Source organism: Chelonia mydas, unplaced genomic scaffold (genome assembly GCF_015237465.2).
Source record: "Chelonia mydas isolate rCheMyd1 unplaced genomic scaffold, rCheMyd1.pri.v2 scaffold_114_arrow_ctg1, whole genome shotgun sequence".
NCBI lineage: Eukaryota > Metazoa > Chordata > Testudines > Cheloniidae > Chelonia > Chelonia mydas.
Genome location: NW_025111251.1, coordinates 4,993 through 27,235, shown reverse-complemented (window position 1 = coordinate 27,235; position 22,243 = coordinate 4,993). Strand labels below are relative to the sequence as shown.

General features: G+C 51.9%; 2 non-coding genes and 1 pseudogene across 2 annotated transcripts; all 3 read right to left on the bottom strand.

Annotated features, from left to right (window-relative positions):
- Nucleotides 1–8,450: 8,450 nt before the first annotated feature.
- LOC114019137 lies at nucleotides 8,451–8,657 on the bottom strand (annotated as a pseudogene).
- A 9,108-nt stretch (nucleotides 8,658–17,765) lies between these two features.
- On the bottom strand, nucleotides 17,766–17,837 carry TRNAQ-UUG. Its single transcript has one exon. It is a non-coding gene; the product is annotated as a tRNA-Gln (tRNA).
- A 1,657-nt stretch (nucleotides 17,838–19,494) lies between these two features.
- Nucleotides 19,495–19,567, bottom strand: TRNAF-GAA. The gene has a single exon. It is a non-coding gene; the product is annotated as a tRNA-Phe (tRNA).
- Between the last annotated feature and the right edge of the window lie 2,676 nt (nucleotides 19,568–22,243).

The window sequence follows — 22,243 nt, the reverse complement described above, 5'->3', positions numbered from 1 at the left end:
ACATAGAGAATCCCTCTAGGCAAAACCTTAAGTTACAAAAAGACACAAAAGCAGGAATATACATTCCATTCAGCACAGCTTATTTCACCAGCCATTAAACAAAAGGAAATCTAACGCACTTCTAGCTTGATTACTTAGTAACTAACAGTTGTAAGGCTGAATTCCTGATCTGTTCCCGGCAAAAGCATCACAGACACAGACAGACCCTTTGTTCCCCCACCTCCAGCTTTGAAAGTATCTTGTCTCCTCATTGGTCATTTTGGTCAGGTGCCAGCGAGGTTATCTTAGCTTCTTAACCCTTTATAGGTGAAAGGGTTTTGCCTCTGGTCAGGAGGGATTTTATAGCACTGTATACAGAAAGGTGGTTACCCTTCCCTTTATTTTTATCACAGCCCACTTGGAGACGTCTTCCCCCAAAATACCCCCCAAGCCCTACACACCCCCCTTTCCTGGGGAGGCTTGAGAATAATATCCTCACCAATTGGTTACAAAATCATCAAAGACCCAAACCCCTGGATCTTGAACAATGGAAAAATCACTCAGGTCCTTAAAAGAAGGATTTTATTAAAAAAAGAAAGGTAAAAATCATCTCTGTAAAATCAGGGTGGAAAATACTTTACAGGGTATTCAGATTCAAACACAGAGGATCCCCCTCTGGCAAAACCATTAAAGTTGCAGAAAACAGGAATAAACCTCCCTCTTAAAATAGGGAAAAGTCACATAAAACAAAAGATAACCAATCCGCCTTGCCTGGCTTACCTATACTGGTTGCAATATTGGAGACTTGGATTAGGATGGGTTGGAGAAGGTGGATTTCTTGTCTGGCCTCTCTCAGTCCCAAGAGAGAACAACACCTAAACAAAGAGCACAAAACAAAAGTCTTCCCCCCGCCCCAAGATTTGAAAGTATCTTGTCCCCTTATTGGTCCTTTGAGTCAGGTGCCAGCCAGGTTAGCTGAGCTTCTTAACCCTTGACAGGTAACAGGATGTTGCCTCTGGCCAGAGGGATTTTCTAGCACTGTATACAGACAGGTGGTTACCCTTCCCTGTATATCTATGACAGTGACCGCACAACCTGATATTTTCAGCCCTTGTAAGCGAAGCAGGTTTACATTCAGTAACTGGGCAGAAAGGAAGCCGGTACTGAATGCTCCACTTCCTTGCCGGTATGCTGCTGCACCTTTTCTTACCGGTACGCCGTCCCGGCCCCTACCGGCTTCCTTTCACCTCTGACCCCAGGGGTAGGTAATGCTGCAAAGGAGGAAAACCTGAGACACAGAGAGCAGCAGGGAGTTGTCTGAGGTCACACAGTGAATAGCACACGGGGCTCCTGGCTCCCTGGCCTCTGTTCTGGCCACTAGACAACACTACCTGTGCTCAGCTGCCTAGGGGTTAGGTGTGGGGATACAGCTTTAAAGGGTATGGGCCATATCCTCAGCTGGTGTAAATCGGTGTATCTCCACTGACTTCACTGACACAAGTTTAGAGCAGCCGAGGATCTGACCCAATATGCAGAGTTTGATTGAAAACTGGGAGAAGGAGTTAAGACACTTGCTCATACAAGCACCATCATTCCCTTCTCACGGGAGGATGAAACAGCCCTGTGGCAAGGGGATGGAAGTAGCCCCAAGAGGGGAATCCTTTTGGTCGTCTCCTGTCTGGAAGGGTCATGGGTAAAGGAAGGGGTAAATTGCAAGCACAGCAGGTCTGGGGAGGGGGTAAACAGGATCCCCCCACTCCTGCCCACATAGAATGGGTACCTACCTTCCCCCTGGTTCTAGCCCATTCTCCTCATCTCGCTCTGCACTGAGCCGAGGGTGGGGCGCACGGAGCACAGGGCTGGGTGTGAAGGAGAAGGCTGGGGGTTGGGGTGCAGGGTCTGAACAGGAGGTAGAATGAGGGAGGGGGCTCAGGGTTGGGGCAGGAGGTTGGGGGTGTGGAGCGCTTACCTAGGGCAGCTCCCATTCGGTGCCAGGGGTGCAGGTTGGTATGTGGGGGGGGAGGGTGCAAGAGCTCCAGTTTGGTGCTCAGGGTGGGGGTGGGGATGTGTGGGGGGTGCAGGAGTCAGGGCTGGGGACTGGGTGTGTGTGAGGGGGGTGCAGGAGTCAGGGCTGGGGACTGGGTGTGTGTGAGGGGGGTGCAGGAGTCAGGGCTGGGGAGTGGGTGTGTGTGAGGGGGGTGCAGGAGTCAGGGCTGGGGACTGGGTGTGTGTGAGGGGGGTGCAGGAGTCAGGGCTGGGGCGTGCAGGAGTCAGGGCAGAGGGCTGTGTGTGTGGGAGAGGGCTCCAGGGGTCAGGGCTGGGCAGGTGCGCTGGAGTCGTGGGGGGCTCCCAGGCCCCTGCCCTGAGCAGTTCACAGGAGGGGGCTGGAGGGGGTATACCCCGATTCCACCCGCTTCCTCAAGGCCCTGTCCCTGCCTCTTCTCCACGTCCCCCTCTCTCTGCCCGGCACACCGCGGACCGGGGGCAGGGGGCGGAGGTGGGGCGAGTCCGCAGCGAGCTGCAGGGCGAGGCGGGAACTTGGCTGCCGGCAGCCTCGGAGCAGCAGGACTGAGCCCGGGGCGCAGCCCCACCAACTTCTCCCGCGCAGGAGAGAGCGGGGGCGGAGAAGAGTGGCTGGGCCGGGGCGCCCCTACCGCAAACTCCCCCACCCCCCCATCTCCAGCAGTCCGGCCATCCCCCACTTTATTTTTTGCCCTTGGGGCAACCCTGATTCGGGTGTGCCTGGGCCCAGCCCGTGCGCATGCCTCTGAAGCTAGCATTATTGTGTGATCCTTGAGAACCCCGGAGCTGTGCTGTCCCTGAGCAGTGTGAGCGGGAATTGTGCTTTTTCACACTGCTTGTGAACACACGGGAGTCCAGCTAGCCGGCTTTCAGCTCCCCCACTATAAAAAGTGATCAAGCCCTTCCTGTACCACAAACCCAGGGACTTGAAGGGACGGGTCAGCGCGGAGAATTCAGGGCTTGCCAACAGGGGGACACTCAGCAAAATGAATTTTGATTAGTAGAAGGTGTGACTTGAAAGTGGATTAGTTAAATGGCATCGAACCCCTCACTAACCCCATCAAAGAACTGACCTTACATAGCGCATCAGAGCTCAAAGCTATTTCTTTATGTTTTTTGGGAGAAAGCTACATATTCCACAGTCCACACCCCTCTTCAAATGAGAGTTTTGGGGAGGTTGCAGAGAGGTTCCCTGTGCCTCTCTGGTGACTTGGCTTCTGGATTCTCCTGATCTTTACCTTCTCCTGCTCCTGCAGTGTTGATTTTCTCTCCGTCACCATCCTGCAACCTCCTCCTTCTCTTCCTGTTGAAATAGCAGCAGCAGTTGCTCTGGTATCTTAGACCTTGTCTACTTCCTGGAACAGTGGGGGCCTATCCCCATTGGCCTATATACAGCCCCACTGTGTAACCCAGATGTGGCTGCATCTTAGTACCAAGACACCAGGGGTCACGGCGCCAGTGGAGAGGGTACACACAGGCCACTGCCCCACGTGGCCACCAGACGTCAGACTGTGCCCTGTTTAGCTGGCTACCACACTTTACTGCCCCAAGACGTGAGGTACACGCAGGCTACACATGAGGTACACAAAACCGGTTCTCAAACTGGGCCCCAGGGGTCACTGCAGCACTGGCCGGGGGGACACATGCAGGGCCCTGCCTCACGTGGCCACCAGGAGTCACTGCTGCAATGGTGGGGGGGGGAATGATAAACAGGCCACGGCCTGAAGTGGCCACTACCACAACGGTGTGTGTCTGTCTGTTGTGGGAGGGAGATACCAAGAGGGCACTGCCACACCAGGCCACCACGGGGAGGTCACTGCTCCAATTAGTAGTGCCTCAACTGGCCAACAGGGGGCACTACCTCAGATGTGGGAGCGCGGGGAGAGAAGAGGAAATCAAAGGCCACTGCCTCACTTAGACACCAGCAGTCAATACCCAAATAGGGGATGTCATAAAAATAAAGGGAAGGGTAAAACTCCTTTAAAATCCCTCCTGGCCAGAGGAAAAATCCTCTCACCTGTAAAGGGTTAAGACGCTAAAGGTAACCTCGCTGGCACCTGACCAAAATGACCAATGAGGAGACAAGAGACTTTCAAAAGCTGGGAGGAGGGAAAAAAAAAACAAAGGGTCTGTGTCTGTGTGTTGCTTTTGCCGGGGACAGAACAGGAATGGAGTCTTAGAACTTTTAGTAAGTAATCTAGCTAGGTATGTGTTAGATTATGATTTCTTTAAATGGCTGAGAAAATAGCTGTGCTGAATAAAATGACTATTCTTGTCTGTGTGTCTTTTTGTACCTTAAGGTTTTGCCTAGAGGGATTCTCTATATTTTGAATCAAATTACCCTGTAAGGTATCTACCATCCTGATTTTACAGAGGTGATTCCTTTTTTAGTTCTATTAAAAGTCTTCTTGTAAGAAAACTGAATGCTTTTTCATTGTTCTAAGATCCAAGGGTTTGGGTCTGTGGTCACCTATGCAAATTGGTGAGGATTTTTACCAAACCTTCCCCAGGAAGTGGGGTGCAAGGTTGGGAGGATTTTTGGGAGAAAGACGTGTCCAAACTATGTTTCCCAGTAAACCAGTTAAAGTTTGGTGGTGGCAGTGGAAATTCCAAGGGCAAAGGATAAAATTAATTTGTACCTTGGGGAAGTTTTAACCTAAGCTGGTAAAAGTAAGCTTAGGAGGTTTTCATGCAGGTCCCCACATCTGTACCCTAGAGTTCAGAGTGGGGAAGGAACCTTGACAGCTTCCATGTACAGCGAGTGGATGGCCGCCTTCAGGGTCCTCTCCAGCATGCCCCTGGCACTCGGGGTGATGATGGTGTTGTCCTCAGACCTGATCTGCGGCACCAGGAGTCCCAGCTCCTGGTGCTCCTTGCACCACTCCCAGCGGCAGCCGATGCGTTTCCCCAAGTGATGCGTGGCATTGCAAGCGTGGGACCACAGTGAAGCGATGTCGCGCCCGTCCCGTCTGAATTCGCCATGTAGGGAACCGCTCAGGAAGCTGGCGGTGTCTTGGTTGGAGGGGGCTCTGCTGATCCGCTTCTTTGTTGCATCAAGGAGGGCATTTGCTGCGATGTTCCTTACCATGGCGTCGGGACAAGTCAGCAGGCGGAAGGCGTGGGTGATCAACGCGATGTCACACAGGTCACCCATGCGGGGACATTGGCACCGCCATGCCTGCTTGTGATATACACCAGCTCGCTGCTGGCTCTCTGGGGAAGGAACAGCCACTTTTTCACCAGCTGCCGGACGATCTTGTCTGCCTTGTTGAGGGGTACCTTCGCCATGGCGGATCCCCTTAGGACGAATGAGATGTGGGAGATCAGGAAGGTGTTCAGGACGTTTATCTTTTGCCACGGTGCTAGCAGTGAGGCGTCGATCTTGGCAGCATCCTGCAAGATCTCCTGGATGGTGTCCTCGGGTGTCTGCCAGACACGGAAACCCATCGGGTGTGCCGAGGTGCCGGTAGGCCTGCCCCTCTGCCAGGGGGATGACGGGCTCGCCCTGGATCTGGAACCCTGTCGTCTGCACCGAGTCCCTTTTGGTGCCATCATTGTGGAGAGATACGCACTTCTTTGCATTGAAGCGGAGCCCCATCCAATCGGCAGCTCGACTGGTGGCATCTAGAATACTTTGGAGGTTCTCTGGGTCGTCCGTGGTCAGGATCAGGTCTTCCGCATAAGCCAGGATGCTCACCCTCTCACCGTGGAGGTTGAAGCCATCTGTGCCATTTGAGATCGCTCGCAGCAAGGCTCCATGGCGAGGTTAAAGATGATGGGGCTGAGGGGACAGCCCTGCTTAACTCCTCCAGATCGGGATCTCGGCTGTCTCCCCTTCGACGAGCGAATGGTGGTGCTGCATCCCTCGTACACCTCTCGGATCACACAGAGGAAGTTCTCTGGCATCCCAAACTCCTGGAGCATGGCAAAGATGTGGTGGTGGGGCATGGACCCAAAGGCATTAGCCAGGTCGAGCCATGCTACGTGCACTGCCTCCATGCCCTTCCAGCCATTTCAATGGTGGTTTGGAGGACAAAGTGGTGTTCATAGCAGCCCTCGCAGGACATGAAGCCTTTCTGGTGGAGCTGATGGCTCCCCCGCTCACCAACCACTCCGTGATCCTCGACACCAGGCAGCTGGCATAGAGCTTGGAGATCGTGGAGCAGAGGGAGATGAGCCTCCCAGTTGCTGGGGTCATCCCGCTCACCCTTTTCACACCAGTGCCGTCATGGCCTTCTTCCAGGAGCTGGGAGTCCGGCAGAATCGCTTGCACTGGTTGAAGAGCGTGGCGAGGACCAGGCAGCCGGGATCTCGCTTTTTCAGGAGGCTGTAGTGGATGCCGTCTTTCCCAGGAGCTGTGTTTTTTGTTTTTGAGAGTCTGGCCATCACTTCCCTGGGCGTAAAGTCAGTTTCCAGGACACCTGCTTCGTCGACACGGGGCAGGGGGCAGAGGACTCTGGGTGCTGAGCATCATTCTGGGCTGTGCGCTCGAATACATCCTTGAAGTAGCTGTAGAGACGCTCAGATGGGATCGTGCAGAAGGGCGAGGGCCCATCAAGGATCTCCCTCATGGCTTTGGAGCGGTTTGCCCGGTACAGCTTTTGGGTCCTTGAAGCTGCTGCTGGATATTAGAGGCGGCTGGCGTCTCTACTTCTGGCTCCCCTGGTGGTGGTGTTGAGGTTTGGAGCAGGCATTCTGGGCAGGTGGGGCGTTCTCCTGGTTGGAACTTCTCCTGCGAGCGGTTTCCGCAGACATTTCTTGTGTCAGCCTGTCTACGAGGAGGTCGAAGTCGTCAAAGGAAGCTGTCGCTTGTAGCTTCTCGGTCCAGGCAGCCTGCCACGGAGTGGCAGCCCTCACCATCGGCTGCTGGCCCTCATGGTCCTCGACCTCGTCTGGCGCAGGCTCAAAGCCTGCATGGTCGGCCTGCCGTCTATCTCGTGGGTCAGGATTCCCTTCGGTTGGGTCCTGGGGCGGGATCTCTGGCGGGATGCTGGCGTTGCTTGTGGTCAGAGAGACGCTGTCCGGCTCGGGGGTTGCTGGGACACCGCTGGTCCTTCTAGGAGTGGCTGCTGCCTGGGCAGTTGCTGCTGGAGCATGAGATCTGCCATAGGCAGCGTCCCACAGAATGGACTCAGGGGCCGTGCTGGACCGTCTGGCGAAGAGGGCCCAGTGCTTTCCTGTGCCTGCGGGGCTGGTTCCCCCAGTAACGTCTGGAGCTCGCAGGGCGGTCTGAGGCTTGGCACTGGCTCCTCCGGCAGTTGGAGTTCGTGGGTGGTCTGAGGGGTGGCACTGGCTCTTCCGGCGACAGTATCTCGAGCAGCTATGCGCGATGGGGCGCTGATCCTTCTGGGGACGGGGATGTGCTGGGCAGGGGCAGGGTAGTACTGAGTCGTCTCAGTATGGAGATTTGCTTGGCGACGTGAGAGGGTGAGAGGCCTCCTGCTGGCGAGGACCTGGGTGGTTTTCCCCGAGGCAGCAGGTACCTTCTTGATTGCAGAACCCCATTGCACTGGTCTGGCGACGGGGGCAGGCTTCTTGGCGGCAGCTTGCACAATCGCTGTTCTTTGTTGAAGCTCAGGAGCAGCAGGCTGGCGCGCAGCAGGAGGGCTGGGAGCCGGGGCAGGAGGCTGTGTTGTTCCCTTGAGGCGTTTCCTGCAGGCGACTCGGTGCGTCTTGCGTTGCTTCTGCATCTCGAAGGGCAGGCTGCAGAGGGCGCAGCTGAAGGCGACCCTCTTGCTGTGGCATCTCTTCAGGTGCCCGGTGACGCCACCGATGAGGTGGAAGCTTCGGGGCGGAGAGCAGATGGGGCAGATGAGCACGTCCGCCGCGAGGGGGTACTGCAGGTAGATGGTGTCCTCGTTACCTTGCAGCGGGGGGGTCCCAGCAGCACCAGCGGTATCGCTGGCTGGTTCATCCTGGTGTGGGCGGGTGGGGTCGAGAGGTCCGGCTGGGCGGGCATCCGGCAGGGACCTGGGGTCTCTCTGGGTGGTTTCAGAGGCTGGGCAGGCATCCGGCGAGGCGCTGGTGACCCTCTGGGTGGCCTCTGGAGAGATGCTGGTCCCGTCTATGGAGATTCCTCTCTTGATGGTGTGTAGAGCAGCGAGAGCACCACCAGCTTCAGGGACCTGGGCAGCTGTGGGGCGTGGGAGGTGCTCGCCTCAGAGCATCTTGCAGCATGCTATCAGTTCTGGAAGGGTTCTAAGGAGAGCGGTTTAGGAACCTAAATAGAATAGAGTAAGAAACTATTAAACTGGTTACTAACCTGCAAACAACGACAAAGGAAAATCTGCAAGAGCAGCCTTTCAACTGAGAGGCCTAATAATAAGATGTTACTAATAACTAACCAAAGGGTTAGAAATGACTCAACCCAGACTCTTCGTACAAACCAAATGTTGACATGGACAACACCACATTTCTTTGCTGCTCTTCAGCCATGATATTCCCCCACACGGAGGCCCACCGGCCCTGGAGGTTCAGTACTGCGATAACAGGGTGACGTGTGCAGTGGATGGAGCCAGTTGCTATTCCATCTCCCGATTCCAAAAATCAGTTGAATAGATAGACCTCAGATAGAGGAAGTCTCAGTTATTAAAGTGATAGGAACAGATTTAACATTTGTATTCAAGCTAGTCCTCTGCATATAATGCTTAAATTATCCAAAATAGCACATTTGGTTTAAAAAGTCAAAAAAGGCACATCGCCCATAATCTGATTGTGATGAAGTGGGACTGTTCTTAATGTTTCCTCTGAATAGTGTGGGAGTGCCTCAGTTTCCCCTATGCAGTTCTTAAGTATCTAGGTGGTGGGGTAAGGGGGTATGATCATCTAGAGGGCAGGTGTGTGCAGGGGTCTGGACACAGAGAATGGCCGACACCCTGTTTCCTGGCAACTGATGGCCTGGGCCCTTCCCCCTGCAAGGTGAGAGCTAAAGAGTTGTAGAACAAAGGAATCAGGTGACCTCCTGGCCGGGAAAGGAACAAAGCCCAGAGGAGGAGGGGCTGGAGGGAATTTCAATTTGGGGCTGGCTGGGACATGGAGTGAAGTGCAGATGGGATTATCTGGCTCTCTGCCCCCTCAAAATGGACCCAGCTGAGGGGTCCTGTTCTCTGCACCTACAAGCTCTGTGTTAGACCATGTTCCTGTCATCTAATAAACCTTCTGTTTTAGCTGGCTGAGAGTCACGTCTGACTGCGGAGTTGGGGGGGGGCAGGACCTCTGGCTTCCCCAGGACGCTGACTGGCAGGACTCACTGGGGGAAGGGCATGGAGGGGCAGAGGATGCTGAATGCTCCGAGGTCAGTCCCAGGAAGGTGGAAGCTGTGTGAGCTGTGTGTCCTGCAGACAGGCTGCTCCCAGAGAGGAGACTTCCCCAGAGTCCTGACTGGCTTCGCGGGGAGCAGTTCCAGAGCATCGCCCAGGGACTCCGTGACACTGATACTTGGTGAAATCTAAGTATAGAACACCCAAGCAATTTGGGGATTGTGACCTGCTCCTTAACAGTCTGCCCTGAGGTTGGCACTCACAGTTACGAGCTGCTCCAAATGGCTCCAGCCCTCTCATGGTTCAGTCACTGGTTAGCAGATAGGAAACAAAGGGTAGGAATAAATAGTCAGTTTTTACAATGGAAAGGGGTAAATAGCAGCTCTAGGCAGCACTTTATACCACCTGGCAGATACTCTGCAATTACCCAGCACTGCCATCCCCAAACCCTTGCCCTCTCCCCCATGGTTTGAGAGTAGATTTGATTTCTTTTGCACTGTCCCCAAGTGGCCCGGAGCTGGGTGAGGCGGGTATCCTTGTTATGGGGATTGCAGTAGCACAACCGGGTCCCACACAGGGATCAGGGCCCTGTTCTGCGGGTGCTGGATGCACGACACACCTGCGGGGCAGCTGCCTTGTAGGAGCTATTGGGGGAAGATGGGAGCTGGGCACTGGGTGGTGCAGCTGGGGCTTGAACCACCAGGGAAGGCTGTTGCAGCAGCCAGAGGCAGTTGAGGTTCTGGGGAGGAGATTCTCCTGACCTTCAGCCCCTCCTGGGGCGAAGAGCAGGGACCGACCCTTTGGTATTAACCCTAATTCGCCCCATACCAAAGGGGCACCACAGATCCCTGGATTATCCAGATCTATCAAACCTAAACCAACCACGCAGGATTCACGGGTAAATAGCACTGGATGGGTTACCTAGGAAGGTGGTGGAATCGCTTTCATTAGAGGTTTTTAAGGTCAGGCTTGACAAAACCCTGGCTGGGATGATTTTGTTGGGGATTGGTCCTGCTTTGAGAAGGGTGTTGGACTAGATGACCTCCTGAGATCCTGTCAAGGTTCCTTCTGCACTCTGAACTCTAGGGTACAGATGTTGGAACCTGCATGAAAACCTCCTAAGCTTACTTTTACCAGCTTAGGTTAAAACTTCCCCAAGGTACAAACTATTTTACCCTTTTCCCTTGGATTTCCACTGCCACCACCAAACTTTATCTGGGTTCCTGAAAAGACGTAGTTTGGAAATCTTTCCTCCCAAAATCCTCCCAACCCTTGCACCCACTTCCTGGGGAAGGTTTGGTAAAAATCCTCACCAATTTGCATAGGTGACCACAGACCCAAACCCTTGGATCTTAGGACAATGAAAAAGCATTCAGTTTTCTTACAAGAAGACTTTTAATAGAAGTAAAAAAGGAATCACCTCTGTAAAATCAGGATGGTAGATACCTTACAGGGTAATTAGATTCAAACATAGAGAATCCCTTGAGGCAAAAGCTTAAGTTACAAAGAAGACACACAGACAGGAATATTCATTCTATTCAGCACAGATATTTTCTCAGCCAATTAAAGAAATCATAATCTAACACATACCTAGCTAGATTACTTACTAAGTTCTAAGACTCCATTCCTGTTCTGTCCCCGGCAAAAGCATCACACAGACAGACACAGACCCTTTGTTTTTCTCCCTCCTCCCAGCTTTTGAAAGTCTCTTGTCTCCTCATTGGTCATTTTGGTCAGGTGCCAGCGAGGTTACCTTTAGCTTCTTAACCCTTTACAGGTGAGAGGATTTTTCCTCTGGCCAGGAGGGATTTTAAAGGGGTTTACCCTTCCCTTTATATTTATGACAACTCCTTAACCTGGTTCCATGTGTCACTGGTTTCTAGCACAGGTCAGTCCCTGGTCCTGTGGTCCAGACATCCTCATTCACATCAAGCTTCAAGTTGAGAATCATTTTCCATTCCTGCTCTGTGGGAGGGGAGACTTTTAAAAGCCCTCTGTGCAACTGCACATGGCAAAGTAAAGAGAACAAACCCCAAATCCCCCCTGTGCTTTCGGAGCCAGGTTTGCTGTGGGAATTCTGTATTTCAGATGACGTCAAGCCTGGGCATTGCGATTATTTACCAGTTTCTGTGGCATTGAAGCATTAGTGTGCTTGCAGCTGTGATGGCCAAGTGGTTAAGGCGTTGGAGTCGAAATCTAGTAGGGTTCCCCTGTGTAGGTCTGAATCCTACTCATAGTGAGGCCTGTGTTTTAGCCAGTCTCTAACCCAGGCAATACTCTCTACAACCCCTGAGACGCTCTCAATTCTCTCCTCACCCCCAAGTAAATCCTGTTCTGCTCCTTTCATAGAGATCCCTGGGACACCATCTCACACTCTGCCCCTGAGGTGTCAGGCAAACTCTCAGCACCTGAAGCCTCTGCCACTCACCTAATGCCCCCTGCCCAATAGATCAGCCATAACCCTGGTTCTGTTCCTCTCTCTAGAATGTGAAAGGAACCGTCAGTGCAGCCAGAGGCACCGACTCCCTGGGTGCTATGGGGCTGTAGCACCAACGGAAACAAAAAAACAGGTGCTCAGGGCCCACTGGCAGCCAGCTCCCCACCAGCTCCTCCCACCTGCTAGCAGGCCTGGCCCACAAGCTCCTCCTCTTCTCCTTCAGCTCCTCCACCTGCCAGTGATCAGGTGTGTGGGAGGAGTGGGGAGAGGAAGAAATAGGGTGGCATGGCAAGAGACTGGACAGGGGTGGGGGCAGGGGTCAAGCCACCCCCAGGAAGTCTCCAAGTCAGCACCTCTGAGTACAGAAGCCTTCCCTGAGTCTGAGCTACCAGGATCCCTGCCACAGAGCAGGGTGCACAAGTCTCAGCCTCCCTTTCCCACACATGGCTCTGGACACCACCAGGAATGATTTGGCTCCTGGCACTCAAGAGCTGAGTGCCTGGACAGGGGCTTGAACCCTGGCCCCTCCCATTAAGAGCCTGATGCTCTATGGACTGAGCTGGCCAGGCTTGCTGAGAGCCTCTCCCCATCCTCTTTTTCTCCACACTCACTGCTGATTCCTCCTCCTCTTCCTCCCTCCTGCACCTCAGGGTCAATAAATCTCTGCACCTAGACAGCCGGCCCGCCCGCTGCACCCCAATCCCCCCATGCCTAAGCCTCCCTGCCAAAGTCCTGCACCTGGCTCCATAGAATTAAGTCTCACATCTCGCTGGGAACTCGACTTCTTGTGCCCAGAGAGTCTCTGCCCCCCTCAGTAGCTGACCCGAGAAACTCAGTGTCCACCTTTTTGAAAGAACTGCTTGGAAAGGCTTTTCTCTCGGTCTAATGGATAAGGCGTCTGACTTCCGATCAGGCAATTGAGGGTGCAAGTCCCTTCGCAGATGGACTTGTGCAGTTTTCCCTTTGTGCTGAAAGTCCTGCTTTCTTCAGTCCTGAAACCTCGTATTGGCCGCTCAGGCCAATGCTCTGGCTTCAGCTTGAGCCCTGGGAAGGAGTTGGGGGTTGGGCACCATAAAGGCTAGGGCCTGAGCTCCAGGTGCGTCCAGTCTAGCTGTCAGGGTTCCTTCCCCATTCTGAACTCTAGGGTACAGACATGGGGACCCACATGAAAAACCCCTAAGCTTATTCTTATCAGCTTAGCTTAAAAACTTCCCCAAGGTACAAACTTTGTCTCGTCCTTGAACAGTATGCTGCCACCACCAAGCGTCTTACATGAAGACCAGGAAAGAGCCCACTTGGAGACGTCTTCCCCCCAAATATCCCCCCAAGCCCTACACACCCCCTTTCCTGGGGAGGCTTGAGAATAATATCCTCACCAATTGGTTACAAAATCATCAAAGACCCAAACCCCTGGATCTTGGAACAATGGAAAAATCACTCAGGTTCTTAAAGAAGGATTTTATTTTAAAAAAAGGAAGATAAAAATCATCTCTGTAAAATCAGGATGGAAAATACTTTATAGGGCATTCAGATTCAAAACACAGAGGATCCCCCACTGGGCAAAACCCTAAAGTTACAGAAAACAGGAATAAACCTCCCTCTTAACACAGGGAAAATTCACATAAAACAAAAGATAAACCAATCCGCCTTGCCTGGCTTACCTCTACTGGTTGCAATATTGGAGACTTGGATTAGGATGGGTTGGAGAAGATGGATTTCTGTCTGGCCTCTGTCAGTCCCAAGAGAGAACAAACACATAAACAACGAGCACAAAACAAAAGCCTCCCCCCACCACCCAAGATTTGAAACTATCTTGTCCCCTTATTGGTCCTTTGGATCAGGTGCCAGCCAGGTTAGCTGAGCTTCTTAACCCTTTACAGGTAACAGGATGTTGCCTCTGGCCAGGAGGGATTTTCTAGCACTGAATACAGAAAGGTGGTTACCCTTCCCTTTCATGTATATTTATGACACTAGCCTTTGCCATTCTTGACTTGCCAAAGTAAATGGGCAGCTGCCTGGGCTAGCGTGTAGAACAGTTTCCCTCCTCCAAATGTGCGGTTGTCCCTGTGCTTGAGGGGGCTAAATAGCGCCTTGGGAGCTGGGTGTTTCTCGCTTCTCGCCAGCTGGGGAAAAGCCCCTTAGGGGAAAATCTCCTGCCCCACTGCAACAGTGAGCACCTGGAGTGGGAACGGTCAGAGGCCCCACCCAAGGGGTGGCCCTGCTTTCCTACCATCTTCTAATGTTGGCCACTGAGCATCAGCAGCCGCCCCGCATGCTGGTCTGCAGTGGGTGTTTGGCATGGCAGGGAGCAGGCTGGCCGGGTGTCTTTATGCTCGTCTGCTGGCCATACATAGGCATGGTCCTCCCCTCCTCTTGCCCTGCCCTCAGTTGCTCTGTGGCTTATAAACCTTCCCGTGGAGTTCTCAGCACCAGCCGCCTCTGCTCTAGGTGCCCAGAGGAGGAGAGGTTTGCTGGGCTCCAGCCTGGGACTCTTCCTCCCTCCTGCCTGGCCCTGACTATGAAGCTTGGCCCTGGCACTCCTTCCTTTAAATGCCATGTGGTCAAGAGGAAGAGGTTGGCAACTGCAGGTACAAGGACCAAACTTATGAACATCAGGTGAAGCAGCAAGAAACACAAGCATCAGGAATCTCTCGCTAGCCTGTTAAGTTCTAGGTCCCCAACCTATAGCGGCCAGCCCCTTTAAGCAGCAGGACCAAAGACCTATATCCAGTGTTCAGAGTAACAGCCGTGTTAGTCTGTATTTGCAAAAAGAAAAGGAGGACTTGTGGCACCTTAGAGACTAACCAATTTATTTGAGCATAAGCTTTCGTGAGCTACAGCTCACTTCATCGGATGCATACTGTGGAAAATACAGAAGATGTTCTTATACATACAAACCATGAAAAAATGGGTGTTTACCACTACAAAAGGTTTTCTCTCCCCCACCCCACTCTCCTGCTGGTAATAGCTTATCTAAAGTGATCACTCTCCTTACAATGTGGATGATAATCAAGTTGGGCCATTTCCAGCATAAATCCAGGTTTTCCCCTCCTCCTTTTTTTTTCTCCACACACACAAACCCACTCTCCTGTTGGTAATAGCTAATCTAAAGTGATCACTCTCCTTACAATGTGTATGATAATCAAGGTGGGCCATTTCCAGCACAAATCCAGGGTTTAACAAAAACGTCTGAGGAACGGGGGTGGGGGTGTAGGAAAAAACAAGGGGAAATAGGTTACCTTGCATAATGACTTAGACACTCCCAGTCTCTATTCAAGCCTAAGTTAATTGTATCTAATTTGCAAATGAATTCCAATTCAACAGTCTCTCGCTGGAGTCTGGTTTTGAAGTTTTATTGTTGTAATATCGCAACTTTCATGTCTGTAATCACGTGACAAGAGAGATTGAAGTGTTCTCCGACTGGTTTATGAATGTTATAATTCTTGACATCTGATTTGTGTCCATTTATTCTTTTACGTAGGGACTGTCCAGTTTGACCAATGTACATGGCAGAGGGGCATTGCTGGCACACGATGGCATAGATCACATTGGTAGATGTGCAGGTGAACGAACCTCTGATAGTGTGGCTGATATGATTAGGCCCTATGATGGTGTCCCCTGAATAGATATGTGGGCACAGTTGGCAACGGGCTTTGTTGCAAGGATAGGTTCCTGGGTTAGTGGTTCTGTTGTGTGGTGTGTGGTTGCTGGTGAGTATTTGCTTCAGGTTGGGGGGCTGTCTGTAAGCAAGGACTGGCCTGTCTCCCAAGATTTGTGAGAGTGTTGGGTCATCCTTTAGGATAGGTTGTAGATCCTTAATAATGCGTTGGAGGGGTTTTAGTTGGGGGCTGAAGGTGACGGCTAGTGGCGTTCTGTTGTTTTCTTTGTTAAGCCTGTCCTGTAGTAGGTGACTTCTGGGAACTCTTCTGGCTCTATCAATCTGTTTCTTCACCTCCGCAGGTGGGTACTGTAGTTGTAAGAATGCTTGATAGAGATCTTGTAGGTGTTTGTCTCTGTCTGAGGGGTTGGAGTAAATGCGTTTGTATCGCAGAGCTTGGCTGTAGACAATGGATAGTGTGGTGGGGTCAGGGTGAAAGCTGGAGGCATGTAGGTAGGAATAGCGGTCAGTAAGTTTCCGGTATAGGGTGGTGTTTATGTGACCATCATTTATTAGCACTGTAGTGTCCAGGAAGTGGATCTCTTGTGTGGACTGGACCAGGCTGAGGTTGATGGTGGGATGGAAATTGTTGAAATCATGGTGGAATTCCTCAAGGGCTTCTTTTCCATGGGTCCAGATGATGAAGATGTCATCAATATAGCGCAAGTAGAGTAGGGGCGTTAGGGGACGAGAGCTGAGGAAGCGTTGTTCTGAGTCAGCCATAAAAATGTTGGCATACTGTGGGGCCATGCGGGTACCCATAGCAGTGCCGCTGATTTGAAGGTAGACGTTGTCCCAAATGTAAAATAGTTATGGGTAAGGACAAAGTCACAAAGTTCAGCCACCAGGTTAGCCGTGACATTATCAGGGATAGTGTTCTTGATGGCTTGTAGTCCATCTTTGTGTGGAATGTTGGTGTAGAGGGCTTCTACATCCATAGTGGCCAGGATGGTGTTATCAGGAAGATCAATGATGGATTGTAGTTTCCTCAGGAAGTCAGTGGTGTCTCGAAGGTAGCTGGGAGTGCTGGTAGCGTAGGGCCTGAGGAGGGAGTCTACATAGCCAGAGAATCCTGCTGTCAGGGTGCCAATGCCTGAGATGATGGGGCGCCCAGGATTTCCAGGTTTATGGATCTTGGGTAGTAAATAGAATATCCCAGGTCGAGGTTCCAGGGGTGTGTCTGTGCGGATTTGATCTTGTGCTTTTTCAGGGAGTTTCTTGAGCAAATGCTGTAGTTTCTTTTGGTAACTCTCAGTGGGATCAGAGGGTAATGGCTTGTAGAAAGTGGTGTTGGAGAGCTGCCGAGCAGCCTCTTGTTCATATTCCGACCTATTCATGATGACGACAGCACCTCCTTTGTCAGCCTTTTTGATTATGATGTCAGAGTTGTTTCTGAGGCTGTGGATGGCATTGTGCTCTGCACGGCTGAGGTTGTGGGGCAAGTGATGCTGCTTTTCCACAATTTCAGCCCGTGCACGTCGGCGGAAGCACTCTATGTAGAAGTCCAGTCTGCTGTCTTGACCTTCAGGAGGAGTCCACCTAGAATCCTTCTTTTGTAGTGTTGGCAGGGAGGTCTCTGTGGATTAGTATGTTGTTCAGAGGTGTGTTGGAAATATTCCTTGAGTCGGAGACATCAAAAATGGGATTCTAGGTCACCACAGAACTGTATCATGTTCGTGGGGGTGGAAGGGCAGAAGGAGAGGCCCCGAGATAGGACAGCTGCTTCTGCTGGACTAAGAGTATAGTTGGATAGGTTAACAATATTGCTGTGGCCCCTTGTGGCAAGTAGTAGTTTAGAAAGTTTAGTGTCCTTTTTCTTTTGTAGAGAAGCAAAGTGTGTGTTGTAAATGGCTTGTCTAGTTTTAGTAAAGTCCAGCCACGAGGAAGTTTGTGTGGAAGGTTGTCTTTTTATGAGAGTATCCAGTTTTGAGAGCTCATTCTTAATCTTTCCCTGTTTGCTGTAGAGGATGTTGATCAGGTGGTTCCGCAGTTTCTTTGAGAGCGTGTGGCACAAGCTGTCAGCATAGTCTGTGTGGTAGGTAGATTGTAATGGATTTTTTACCTTCAGTCCTTTTGGTACGATGTCCATCTGTTTGCATTTGGAAAGGAAGATGATGTCTGTCTGTATCTGTGCAAGTTTTTTCATGCAGTTGATAGATTTCCACTCCATACGGCTAAATGCAGTGCCTTGCGTAATGACAGGTTTCAGAGTAACAGCCGTGTTAGTCTGTATTCGGAAAAAGAAAAAGGAGTACTTGTGGCACCTTAGAGACTAACCAATTTATTTGAGCATAAGCTATCCAGTGGGCATCCGTCACGGAAAAAGAACACTCACTCTCATGCATCCAGAGACAGGGAAACCAAGCACATTTTGATCCATGGATTTGCATCAAGCCAACATGGCTCCAGGAGGTCCCACTGAGATTTGAACTCAGATTCCAGGATTCAAAGTCCTGAGTGCTGACCATTACACCATGGGACCTGCTGGCGTTTCTTTTTCTAGACCCCTGTGACTCTGAGCTGGCTGGCTTGCACTCTGCATTTATTGCTTCCCTCCAGCTGCTTCCTCTCACAGGATTCTCTCTCCTCCTCCATCAAATGTGGTCCTGCATTACTGGATCTGCGGATCCTGCCCTGAGTCCCCACATCCCCCTGCTTTGCCTCTGGTCTCTGCAGGCTGCAAAAATGCCAGGGGAGGCCTCCCCTCCCTTCACTCAGTGGTCCCCCTCATATCAGCCAGCTGCAGCCTCATGTCCTGGAACTCGGCCAGCTGTCGCTTGATCCGGTCGTACAGTCACACGCTGACTGGCTCCCCTGCCTGGATGCTCTTGTGGAAATCCCACAGACGATGCTGCAGGACTTGGCACCGTTGGTTTCTTTAACTTGTGGTGTTTGCCTGGCCGCCGAAACAAAGCCGCCAACTCCTCCCTCACCAGCTCCCACCAATCCCCCTGGTTGCCATAGAACCCTCTGATGCGTTCCCATTCTGCCAGCACCACCAGGCCTAGGCGCCCCTCCCCTTTATCTTGCCAGCTCTGAAGTTCAGCTTCCAATATCCTCTGTCATGGGTCAGGGAATTGCCCACATTGAGGCACATGGTGAGAGCTGCGTGATCCAAACAATCCATTAGCACTACCCTGCACTGGGCTGTCAACGTGCTCTCTTTCATGTAAATCCAGTCAATGCGACTCCTGGCCTGCCCCCACAGAAAGGTGTACCCCTCTGTGGCTGGTGTGAGCTTGGATGAGAGGAATAGGAGCTACCACCTCACTGGCTCCACTATGGAGAAACAAGTCCTCTAAGCCGACCTTGCTACAGACCTGTGCCAGGTAGTGCTTATTGTAAAAACGTGTCCTCTGACGGTCTGGAAAACGGGACCCGCAGTCCTCAGGCCGTCTGACACAATTAAAATCCCCCCCAACAGCAAACACTGTGCGGTCCAGAGGAAGGGAGCCAGTTCCTTCCATTGATCTTTCCTTTCACACTTTAACTGGGGACCATACACACTAATATAGCGGTAACCAGTGCCATGGAGCACAAAGTCACCAGTATTGCCCTCCTTGGGCATAGCTCCACCACGTTCTGTACTCGCACCGCGAATGTGAAGAACAAGACTCCAGCCCATCGTTCTTCCCTGGCCCAGAGGACCAGAAAGATGGGCCCTTCCTCCAATCACCCTCTGCCCATCGATCTGCCCTAAACTCGTTAATGTGCATTTCCTGAATGCCCACCATGTCCGAGTCCAGCTGCTCCAAGGCACTGAACAACAAGCTCTTCCTCCTGGGTCCCTCTCCACGTGGACACTTTCACAGATGCCCTTTCCCCAGTACTGCCCTCACTCAGCTGTGCAGAGGAGCTTTCGTCCCCAGTCCCTGCCCGTCACTGCCCAGCACCCCTTCTGGCACCATCTCCGATGGCCATGCCTCACTCTCTTCCCGCCATATTGGGTCGACCAATAAGTGCGTTGGAAAGACGGCTCCTGTCTCTCATTGTTAAAGGTCAGGTGGGCCAATGAGGGGCAGAAGCCCACACTCTGTTGTCCTGCTGGGGAGCTCAAAATCAGGGACTCACCTCAGGTAAAGGTGCCACTGTGCTCCTAGAAAACAAGCCACCCCTGCACAAAGGAGGAGGAAAGGGCCTGCTAAAGCCTGGGATCAAACCAGAGACCTTTAGATCTTCAGTCTAACGCCCTCCCAACTGAGCTACTTTGGCAACTATATGGCAGTCTTTTGCCCTGCTGCTTCTCTGTCCAGGATGTTTTGTCAGCCAGGGCACACAAAAAGGACATCATTGGGAGTGGCCCATGAAGGCAAGACTCGCTTTTGCCTGCCTTGCTCAGCCTGACTTGCTGCCTCACCCCGTTCCTGCCTGAGTTCCCGGGTTGACCTGGTGGTGGAAGGAGACTGGGGGCCAGTGCACGGGGAGGAAGTTGAGCTGGACCCTGAGCTAGACTAGACCCTGGCGGCAAGAGTCTGACCACCACTTGCCACCCCACCCTGTTGTCCTGGCTTTCCCACTGGACGTCATTCCGGGAGGGAATTGGGGCTTCTGCTTCCCTCCCCGGTTTTCACATCACAGAGGAGTGTGAACAGGAAAATGAATGGCTTCTCCACACTCCCACCAGAGAAACCCGACGCCCTTAGCAGTGGCTGAATAACAAGTGTCTGTTGGGTGACAGGCCTTTCCCTGAGGAGTGGGAACAGCAGCTGCTGCCTCCCCCTAAGCTGCAGGTTCATTGTGGGAAATGCTCATTGCCTGGCTGCATGGGGGGAAGCTGCTCCATACTCTGAAGAGCGTCTGTATTGGTCTGTCAACACCCCGTCTTCACTGAGCCAGTCTGATTGAGTCCCAAGTGCCCCCTCCTGCTTGGCAGCTGAGAGTCTATGCACACATCAACCCCCCCGACAGCCCCCTTAGCCAGCAGCAGCGCTAGCCACCTCAGCACCACAGGGGAACTCAATGCACTTCTTGGGGGGAAATAGCTCCTTGGCATCCAGCTGCTAGAACGAGAGCCAGGAGAGAGCAGTGTCTGGCTCACCCTGGGGGAGAGAAGAGACCTGATGAGTGTGGATCTCCTTCAGTCTCCCCCACAATGCTGGTCAGTTTTATTGTCACTTTTCAGAGTAACAGCCGTGTTAGTCTGTATTCGCAAAAAGAAAAGGAGGACTTGTGGCACCTTAGAGACTAACCAATTTATTTGAGCATAAGCTTTCGTGAGCTACAGCTCACTTCATCAGATGCATACTGTGGAAACTGCAGAAGACATTACATACACAGAGATCATGAAACAATACCTCCTCCCACCCCACTCTCCTGCTGGTAATAGCTTATCTAAAGTGATCACTCTCCCTACAATGTGCATGATAATCAAGTTGGGCCATTTCCAGGACAAATCCAGGTTTTCTCACCCTCCCCCCCTTTTTTTTTTTCAAAAACCACACACACAAACTCACTCTCCTGCTGGTAATAGCTTATCCAAAGTGACCACTCACCCTACAATGTGCATGATAATCAAGGTGGGCCAATTCCAGCACAAATCCAGGTTTTCTCACCCCCCCCCCCCCCCATACACACACAAACTCACTCTCCTGCTGGTAATAGCTCATCCAAAGTGACCACTCTCCCTACAATGGGCATGATAATCAAAGTGAGCCATTTCCAGCACAAATCCAGGTTTTCTCACCCCCCCCCACCACACACAAACTCACTCTCCTGCTGGTAATAGCTCTTCCAAACTGACCACTCTCCTTACAATGTGTATGATAAGCAAGGTGGGCCATTTCCAGCATAAATCCAAGTTTAACCAGAACGTCTGAGGGGGGGGAAGGTAGGAAAAAACAAGGGGAAATAGGCTACCTTTCATAATGACTTAGCCACTCCCAGTCTCTATTTAAGCCTAAATTAATAGTATCCAATTTGCAAATGAATTCCAATTCAGCAGTTTCTTGCTGGAGTCTGGATTTGAAGTTTTTTTGTTGTAAGATAGCGACCTTCATGTCTGTAATTGCGTGACCAGAGAGATTGAAGTGTTCTCCGACTGGTTTATGAATGTTATAATTCTTGACATCAATTATAACATTCATAAACCATGCACATTGTAGGGAGAGTGGTCACTTTGGATGAGCTATTACCAGCAGGAGAGTGAGTTTGTGTGTGTTTGTGGGTTTGGGGGTGGGGGGCGTGAGAAAACCTGAATTCGTGCTGGAAATGGCCCACCTTGATTATCATCCACATTGTAGGGAGAGTGGTCACTTTGGATAAGCTATTACCAGCAGGAGAGTGAGTTTGTGTGTGTGGTTTTTGAAAAAAAAAGAAAAAAAAGGGGGGGGGTGAGAAAACCTGGATTTGTGCTGGAAATGGCCCACCTTGATTATCATACACATTGTAAGGAGAGTGATCACTTTAGATAAGCTATTACCAGCAGGAGAGTGGGATGGGAGGAGGTATTGTTTCATGGTCTCTGTGTATATAATGTCTTCTGCAGTTTCCACAGTATGCATCCGATGAAGTGAGCTGTAGCTCACGAAAGCTTATGCTCAAATAAATTGGTTAGTCTCTAAGGTGCCACAAGTCCTCCTTTTTTTTATTGTCACTGTAATAGTCAGTGCTTCCCTTCAGGGACATCCCTAGGGGGGTGTGGTGCCTGGGACAAATCCTCCATTTCTGCCCCAGACCCCCCCCCCACTCCACCCCTTCCCCCAAATCCCCACCCCAAAACTTCCAGCCCCTGCTCCACCTCATTCCACCTTCTGCTCCCTCTGCTGGGAGATGCTGGGAGCTGGGGCGGGCTGGGGTCGCTGATACCATTTCTCACCGGTGACTGTGGGTCTGACTCCCGCTGCCAATGTCAGCCCCCCCCGCTAGGCCCCTTGGGCCAGCCTGACCCCC